This window comes from Pongo abelii, chromosome 19 (assembly GCF_028885655.2).
Source record: "Pongo abelii isolate AG06213 chromosome 19, NHGRI_mPonAbe1-v2.0_pri, whole genome shotgun sequence".
In the NCBI taxonomy this organism is placed as follows: Eukaryota; Metazoa; Chordata; class Mammalia; order Primates; family Hominidae; genus Pongo; species Pongo abelii.
In genome coordinates, this window is record NC_072004.2 from 94,058,668 (window position 1) to 94,067,883 (window position 9,216).

At 52.1% G+C, this 9,216-nt stretch overlaps 1 long non-coding RNA gene across 1 annotated transcript; it reads right to left on the reverse strand.

Moving 5' to 3' along the window:
• Window positions 1–775: 775 nt before the first annotated feature.
• LOC103892908 (uncharacterized) lies at window positions 776–8,606 on the reverse strand. The gene is made up of 3 exons (XR_002912036.2): window positions 8,132–8,606; window positions 6,013–6,110; window positions 776–2,347 (listed from the first exon to the last, which is right to left on the reverse strand). It is a non-coding gene; the product is annotated as an uncharacterized LOC103892908 (long non-coding RNA).
• Between the last annotated feature and the right edge of the window lie 610 nt (window positions 8,607–9,216).

Here is a 9,216-nt window from a genome sequence, read left to right on the forward strand (position 1 = left end):
GGCACAGGAGAACATGGCCCCAGAGCCACCACGGGAGTGTGTCCTATCTAAACTGACTCAGAAACTCCGCTCTCTGAGCAGCTCAGTGACATAAACATCCTCCTCTCCCTGCATTTCACAGGCGGTGAGGCACACGGCCTCTATCTGCTGCATCTGCCTCCTGGATGCCTCTTGTGTTCCGTGGTCCGTGCCACCCCCAGGCTGCACCTGCCCCGTGCAGTTCCGAAGCTCCTCCTGGGTCTGCTTCTGGTCATCCTCTCACAAGCGCAGACAGGTTTCAACAGAACGCAGATACCCACCTGCCTCCGACATCTGCAGAGGCGCGCCTGTGCCACCGTGACGTCCGCAGAGGTACGCCTGTGCCACAGTGACATCCGAGGTATCAGAATGAGACCCCATAAAAATAAGTTACCCAGAGACAGCAACACTTACAAAAAAGGGTCACTGTGCATCACTGATGACCATCTAGCCCGAAGCAGATCCAGGTGGAATAGGCCCCCATGCCCAGCTGTCAGGGCCACTGCCAGACCAGGCAAGTACCCAAGAAAGAAGGGAGGTGACTCAAGAAAGGTGCAACGCGTGGGATTCTGCTGCAAAGAGGCGCCGGGAGGAGCCACACGGAGGCCCCCACGGGAAGGGAGAGCACGGGAGGTGGGCCTTGGCACCCGTCGGGGCATAGCCCCTTCTTCCCCTCACTGGGGGTGCCACATGCCCGCCCGCGGTCTGCAGGAAGTGAGGTACTGTCCTCCGATTAGATGGTCAGCCTGGGCCTTGCCGTGTGGCTTTCCCACGATACCCATGAAGGCAGTCTCAGGGCCACACTGCAACAAGCAGACCCTAAGGAGGTACCAAAAAGGGAGGGAAATGCCCCCCATGCCCACACGTCGGGGCCACTGCCCTGCGCTGGTTCGACAATTCTCAGTACCTTTCTCCACCGCAGGCCTTTGCTGGCCAAGCCTTGATGGAGAGGGGCTCCACGTCGGTGTGGAACCTGACGATGCCCAGGCTCGTTGTCTGAAAGGAGGGGACACTCTCTCTGTACCTTCACCTTGCCGGGTCAGTGAGGCAGGGAAGATGGCGGGCGGCCAAGAGCCAGCACCACCCTGGCAGGGGGGACAGGCCCTGTCCCAGGACCCAGAGACAGCCACATTGACGCTTGCGCCTTCGTTTCCTTACTGGATGATCTCCAAGCCTCTGACACCCTTGGGATTCTCTCAACGAGATATCTCTTCCCTCCCAGAGCTCACACACTTTGTACACCTTCTTCCTTACAGGGTCACATTCTGCTAGTGAACAAGCATCATTTGCTGGTTCCCTGGACTAACACCTCCTGAGGACACCTGGATTTTTTTAAAGGCTACAACATGGGTGGACCTTAAAAACATTATGCTAAATGTCAATGCATTTGAGGACACGGCCACGCATAGGGGTGTCATCTTTGCACAAAAGCCCAAGGTCATGATCTGCTCTTCATAGGCTTAACTCAAGTGCTGTCTTCCTAGCGTCAACCATGGATGTCATCCTTCCATGCTGTGCCCCATGGGCTCAGTGACATAAACATCCTCCTCTCCCTGCATTTCACAGGCAGTGAGGCACGCGGCCTCTATCTGCTGCATCTGACTCCTGGATGCCTCTTGTGTTCTGTGGTCCATGCCACCCCCAGGCTGCACCTGCCCCGTGCAGTTCCGAAGCTCCTCCTGGGTCTGCTTCTGGTCATCCTCTGACAAGCGCAGACAGGTTTCAATGGAATGCAAATACCCACCTGCCCCTGACATCTGCAGAGGCGCATCTATGCCACGGTGACATCTGCAGAGGCGCATCTATGCCACGGTGACATCTGCAGAGGCGCATCTAGGCCTGAGAGGCTGGGCCAGGCTGCCTCAGGCTCCACGTGTTATCCTGGGGGCTTCCAAATGTTTCCACGGTGCCTCGCCTTTTGGTATGAGATTTACATGGCTGATACGCCCAGGGATTACCCAGTGGCATTAGGGGCTGGGGACTTGAGGAGATAGGTTGCAGGTGATTCCAGCTGAAGCCACCCCAGCCTGCCCCAAATTTTGATCCAGGACACACCAGAATGGCACATCTCAGACGAGTTCTGCCACCCAACAACCAAACTCCCAGGCTCAGGCTGGGCACTGTCCTCTCTTGGTAAATCCCCATCCCTGTCACATACAGGGATGAGTCTCCAGCTCTGAACTCCACTCCGTATCCGACACTTACCTCTGTCTTTGTCCAGGAAATTCTGGGAAATTCCTGCTCCTTCAAAAGGTACAGAAAAAACCTGATTTCCAAGTAGGTATTTGTCTCGTGCAAGTCAACAACATGTCCTGCACTGGGGATGGCTCTGAAAAAAAAAAAAAAAAAAGCAAGTTTCCATGTGCCTGTAACCCAAGGCATGGGCATCCTGGAATCTCTCATGGTGTGATAAACACAATATCCAAGTATGCACCCAAGAGAAATGAAAACATATGTCCACACAGAGTTGTGCACTGCAACGTTCAGCGTTATTCACAGTAGCCAAAAGGTGGGAACCACCCAAATGCCCATCAACAGATGCACAGATAAACAAAATGTGGCCATTACTCAGCCTTAAAACCAGTGAAGTTCTTATACATGTTACAATTTGCATAAACCTGAAAAACATTATTTGCATAAGCCTTGAAAACATTATGTAAGTGAAAGAAGTCAGACACAAAAAGCCACACAGTACATGATTTCTTTTAGAGGCTGTATCCAGAATAGGCAAATCTGTAGAGCCGGAAAGCGGATTAGCCGTTAGCAGGGGATAGGAGAGGGCAGGAAGCGGGAGTGGCTACAGTCATCCCTTACTGCCCCTGAGGGATGGGTTCCAAGGCCCCTAAGGATACCAAAGGCCAGAGTTGCTCAAGTCCCTGATGTATGCATAGTATTTGCATATAACCTATGCACATCCTCCCACACACTTTACATCACGTCGAGGTTACTTACGATACCTAATACAGTGTAAGTGCTATGTAAATAGTTGTTATACAGTATTTTTTTAACTTGTTCATCGTCGAGGTTACTTACCATACCTAATACAGTGTAAGTGCTATGTAAATAGTTGTTATACAGTATTTTTTTTAACTTTTTCATCACCTCATAAAAACACCCTGTTTCAGCTGGGCGTGGTGGCTCATGCCTGTAATCCCAGCACTTTGGGAGGCCGAGGTGGGCAGATCACTTGAGATCAGGAGTTCAAGACCAGCCTGGCCAACATGGCCAGGTACAGTTATTTTTTTCCTAATATTTTCAACCCACGGTTGGCTGAATCCATGGATGTAGAACCCGTGGACACCGAGGGCCAGCTGTACTTAATGGGAACAGGGTGTTTTTATGTTTTTATTATTTTTTGAGATGGAGTCTCGCTCTGTCACCCAGGCTAGAGTAGAGCGGCTCGATCTCAGCTCAGTGTAACCTCTGCCTCCCGGGTTCAAGCAATTCTCCTGTCTCAGCCTCCTGAGTAGCTGGGATTACAGTCGCGCGCCACCACGCCTGCCTAGTTTTTGTATTTGTAGTACAGACAGGGTTTCACCATGTTGGCCAGGGTAGTCTCGATCTCCCGATTTCAAGTGATCTGCCCACCTCGGCCTCCCAAAGTGCTGGGATTACAGGCATGAGCCACCACACCCAGCTGGAACAGGGTGTTTTTATGAGGTGATGAAAAAGTTCTGAAACTAGAAAAGAGCTGGTGGCTGTACGACATTGTGAATACACCAAATGACATGGAATCGTGTACTTAACAATGGTTCATTTATGTGAATTTCTTCTCAGTGAAGAAAACCGATGCTACCTGAGGATCTTCTCCCACCTTCCACTGCCCACCAGCCAGGGCTTCAAGTTCACTGTTGTCCTTCCAAAACCCCACAGGGCTCCTGCACTCTGCCACGCGCTGAGCTGAGCTCAGGACGGGGACAGGTACCCAACGGGGTATCTTGGAGGAAAGCAACATCGTCGGGTCTGCAAACAGAGGCAGGTAGGTGTGAGTTGTGCCGGATGCTGCGGAGGACAAGAACAGTGGCCATGCAGAGAAGCAGGGGGCTCCTTCGCTGGAGTGGGGGGCAGGCCTTTCAGGAGCCCCCTGGGGGAACAGCAGCCCGGGGCCTGGGCAGAGGGAAATGCAGGCATGAACTCTGAGGCTGCAGGACAGAAAAGCCCAAGGCAGGGCTGCTCCCTGCCTGAGTCAACCATCCCTGCAGTGGGCTGTGCCCCCCAAAAATCATGTCCGTACACTTAAAATGTTAAAATGGCAGATTTTATGCTACATGTATTTTACCACAATTTTAAGAAATTCATGATATACTCAAACCCATTGAATTGTATACTTTAAATGGGTGAATTACATGGTATGTAAATTATGTCAATAAAGTTATTTATTTTTATTTTTATTTTTTGAGACAGTCTTGCTCTGTCGCCCAGGCTGGAGTGCAGTGGCGCGATCTCGGCTCACTGCAAGCTCTGCCTCCTGGGTTCACGCCATTCTCCTGCCTCAGCCTCCCGAGTAGCTGGGACTACAGGCGCCCGCCACCACGCCTGGCTAATTTTTTTTGTATTTTTAGTAGAGACGGGGTTTCACCGTGTTAGCCAGGATGGTCTTGATCTCCTGACCTCATAATCCACCTGCCTTGGCCTCCCAAAGTGCTGGTATGAGCCACTGCACCAGGCCTAAAGCTATTTTTTTTTTTTTTTTAAAGCTATGTCTAAGCCCTAACCCTGGCCCCTGTGAATGTGAATCCTTGGAAAAATGATTCACCAAGTCCTAACTCCTAGTACCTGTGAATCCTTGGAAAAAGGACCTTTGCTGATGTAATTAAGTTAAGGATTTTGAGATGAGATTAGGGCACGCCCCATATCCAGTGACTGGTGTCCTTATCAGAGAAAGGCAGAGGGAGACTTGAGACACAGGGGCCCAGAGGAGAAGTTCATGTGAGATGGAGCAGAGACTGGAGTGATGCTGCCACATGCCAAGGAACACCTGGGGCCACCGGAAGCTGGAAGAGGCAGGTAGGATCCTCGCTGGGAGCCTTCGGAGAGAGAGTAGCCCTACTGACCCCTCAATCCTGGACTTCTGAACTCCAGGACGCGAGAGAATCAGCTGCTGCTGCTTTCAGCTGCGCAATGCATGAACATTTGTTCCAGGAGCCCCAGGAAGCCGACCCCATCAGAACGCCAAGGACCGGGGTGGAGAGTCCCACCATGTCTGAGCAGAGAGTCGGAGTGCTCATGGAACAGGAAGACGCTGCCCTGTATCAAGCCAGGGACCTGATGGGGGCCGGAGAGCTGGCTTGGACATGTGCCTGCTGCCATCGGAGCCCTCTGGGGCCACCACCCAGAGGACAATGTTAAGGATGAAAATTCAGGGCCTCCAATTCCACAGGAATCAACATAGCCGTGAAGTGATAAGGACACTGCAGCCTCCTCTTTTAAAAAGACACAAGGCAGCCGGGCGCAGTGGCTCGTGCCTGTAATCCCAGCGCTTTGGGAGGCTGAGGCAGGCAGATCACCTGAAGTCAGGAGTTCGAGACCAGCCTGGCCAACATGGAGAAACCCACTAAAAATACAAAATTATCTGGGCATGGTGGCACATGCCTGTAATCCCAGCTATGCAGGAGGCCGAGGCAGGAGAATCACTTGAACCCGGGAGGTGGAGGTTGCAGTGAGCAGAGATCATGCCATTACACTCCACCCTGGGCAACAAGAGCGAAACTCTGTCTCAAAAAAAAAAAAAAAAAAAAAAAAAAAGACACAAGGCAGTTCTAGGGGCAGAGATTTGGAATATTTTGAATAAAGGGGGAAAAGGTAAGAAGATACTACACAATGAGGGCTTTAGAAGAATAGTAAGAATTTTGAGGCTGGGTGCAATGGCTCACACCTGTAATCCCAGCACTTTGGGAGGTTGAGGTGGTGGATTATTCGAGCCTGGGCAACATAGCAAGACCTCATCTCTACTAAAGGTTTTTTAAAAAATTAGCCAGGTATGGTAGTACGTACCTGTAGTCCCAGCTACTGAGGAGGCTGAGGTGGGAGGATCACCTAAGCCTGTGAGTTCGAGGCTGACTGAACTCCAGCCTGGGCAACAGAGCGAAAGCCTGTCAAAAAAACAAAAAAACAAAAAAACCAAAAAAACAAAAAAAACAGGAATAGTAAGAATTTTTGGAATTCAAATGTGAATTTTTATCTTTTTAATTTTATGAATCATAAAGAAAAGAATCTGAATGAAGATCTGAAAATACAATTTCCAGTCTCTGGCTTTGCTTGGCCTGATCATTTCCAAACAAATCTTAAGACTTGCTGTTTTGCCCAAATTCTTCCCTGGTCTAATCGTCAGGCAGATGTGACCGTGGGGAATTGGCTGTCCCCTCATCACCAGCAGGCAGCGGCATTACCTGAGGTATTTCCTTCCTGGCAGTTGATCATAGAAGTTCATGGTTCCATCTGTGCTAAGGAATTCATCCCCAGATCTGAAAACCAGGAGCTCTGGTTTGGTCTGAAAATGTGTCATATAGTCTTCAGAAGAAAGCAGAACAATCGGTCATTCCAAAAGTCATTTGGAAGAACCAAGGTCATTCAGCTTCTAGTTGTGAGTGGAGGCTGCAGAGGGACCCTAGGAGGCATGGGACCCTAGAGGAACCCCAGGTATGAGTGGGTGTGGAAGGGGCACCCTGGTCAATAGTGAACACGGGAGCACTGTTCTATTCACAAGTGGGCCCAGGAGGCGGTGAGCCTGGTGGCCGGAGGCACCTGCTTTCCTGCCCACCAACCAGGTGACCTGTTCGAGCCACTGAACCTGCCTGGGCCTTAGTCCCACAGCGCTGGGGTGGAGGCAACAGGCATCGCTGACTCTGGGTTATCGGGGTGGGGGGGTTAGATCAACTGCCAACCTGGCGAACGCCCTGGGACCATGCATGGCTGGTACGGAACTCTAGAAGGAATTTTTCATCCTTATTCTTATGACCAGCACCCCTCCATGCTGAGTGATGTGCTGAGACCGTGCACACCACCCTCTGCCCCCTTCATTTCAAAAATGCGGAACGGAGGCAGGGGGTCATCGGCCCAGTGTGCCACCTGGCACAGCTGTGCCATGAATGACTGGATGAGGTGACGCCACCATCTGTCACCCCAGGGCCAGGCCTGTGTCCTCCCCAGAAACTTGTCCTCACCCATTCCACCTGCAAGTCCTCTAGGGGCTGAGCACTACACAGGAACACGTGCAGATTCCAGCACCCAGAGGTCCTTCACACCTAGCCACAGGGGCTCTGGCAGCCTCGGCCATCCTCTCTGCGTGCCTGCCCGAGGCGGCTGCGCTGAGCAGTGGGGGACCCAGGAAAGGTCGCGGCTCCCCCAGCACACCTGACACACCTCCTGCCGGGCCAGCTGCTGGCTTCAGCAAGCAGACGTCCGCTTCCTATGGAAAAGCCCATGAAAGCTGATTTGAAATATCTGAGCAGCTGTTTGAAGGACGTGGATCAGCCCTGTTCAGCGGCCTGAACGGAGAGCGGGGCCAGAGGTACAAGCCTGGGACGGCCCGCAGGCTCTGGGAGAGATGAGTCTTCTCAGACTTAGGCCTCACGGGACCCCAGGGGCCCGGTCAGCTGGGTTCCCCAAGGGCTCACCCACAGAGAGCCTCTGTTCTCAGTGTCACTGTGGACGACCAACACTAAAACCCCTAAGCCCAGACCTCACCTCGTTCCCGCTCGCCTCGGAATCCCTGGAGAAATCAGACATCAGCCCTTTAAAAGTTCCCCAGTGATTTTAACATGTAGCCCAGGTGGGGCGTCACTAGGCCAGGTGTCGCCCATGTTTGCCTCCAAATGGAGGCCCTCAGTGGGCTTGTTCCAAGGGCCTCCAGGCTGGATGTTCACCCCCACTTTGGCCCAGATGGCCTGTTCTGTGCATTGCCTGGCTGTGTGGCGACAGAACAGCACCAGAGTGACATTGAGCCCAGATGTGGGCATGGCCTGCTGACCACTGACCGCCTATGTCGTTCTTCCACCCCAAGCGTCTGCATCCCGTTCCGTTCACCTCCCACTGGGGTCAACACTCCCATCACAGCCTCCGTCTTCCCCAGGGCAGTCCCATTGCTTTGGAGACTTCAAAAAATTGTACTCACAAAAGGGGCCGATGTGTTCTATCTTCTCCTGGAAGCGGGGTGTGTCTGTGTTCCCAGTGACATTCAGCGTGTGCAGGGCCCGTACTCATGCACTCCGGCCTCCAAAGCACCTGTCGCTGTGATGGAGATTCCACAGCAGGCAGAGTGGAAATGGTGAGCCACAGACATCACACCTGCCCCAGGTCAGGCCGAGGCTGCTCATCAGGAGCCCCGAGACCTCGACTGCACGTCTTCAGATCCCAATTCCCTCCCTGCATGGAGCAGAACAGTGTCTCTCAAAAACTCATGCCCACGAGAAGTCTCAGAATGTGGCTTTTAGTAAAAATAGGGTCTTTGCAGATGTCTTTCATTAAGCTGAGGCCATATTGAGTTAGGGTGGATCCCAATCCAGTAACTGGGGTCTGTATAAGGAGAGAAAACAGAGGCACATGAACGGAAGGTCAAGTGACAACGGGGGCGGGGATGGCAGCCAGGCAGCCACAAGCCAAAGGACGCCCAGGATGGCCAGCAGCCCTGGAAGCCGGGAAGGACAAGGGAGGCTCCTCCCCTAGAGCCTGCGGAGGGAGCAGGTCAGTATCTGTTAATATCTTGATGTTGCACTTTTGGCCTCCAGAACTGCGAGAAAATAAATGTTATGTTGTTTGATGCCACCCAGTTTGTGTTCCTCTATTACAGCGGCCCCAGGAGACTAGTAAGTGGGTCCCTGGCAGAGGAAGGGGACGGAGTGTCGAATTCTTCTCCCCGCAGGGAGCCACCTGGGCTCCGAGAAACCCTTGCACCAGCTGGAGGCCATGACACTAACACTGGAATGTTCTCTGTGAGTGATGAAGCTTTCAACCAGACTCCTCTAGAGAAAAATACCCGACAGAACTGTTTACCGGATTAAATGAAATTAAATTCAGTTTTCTTGTTGCCAAGCAGAAATGAGGCCCTGTCATAGGAATGTCTGAGCAGTTATAAAAATAGGAGTTCATGTTTGCACATAGCTGGTTGAAAACAGAAAATTCACACCTGCTCTAAGAGATAAACAATGCACAGCTGAGCGTTGAACGCACACAAACGAGCCACCATGCTCTGCAGAACAG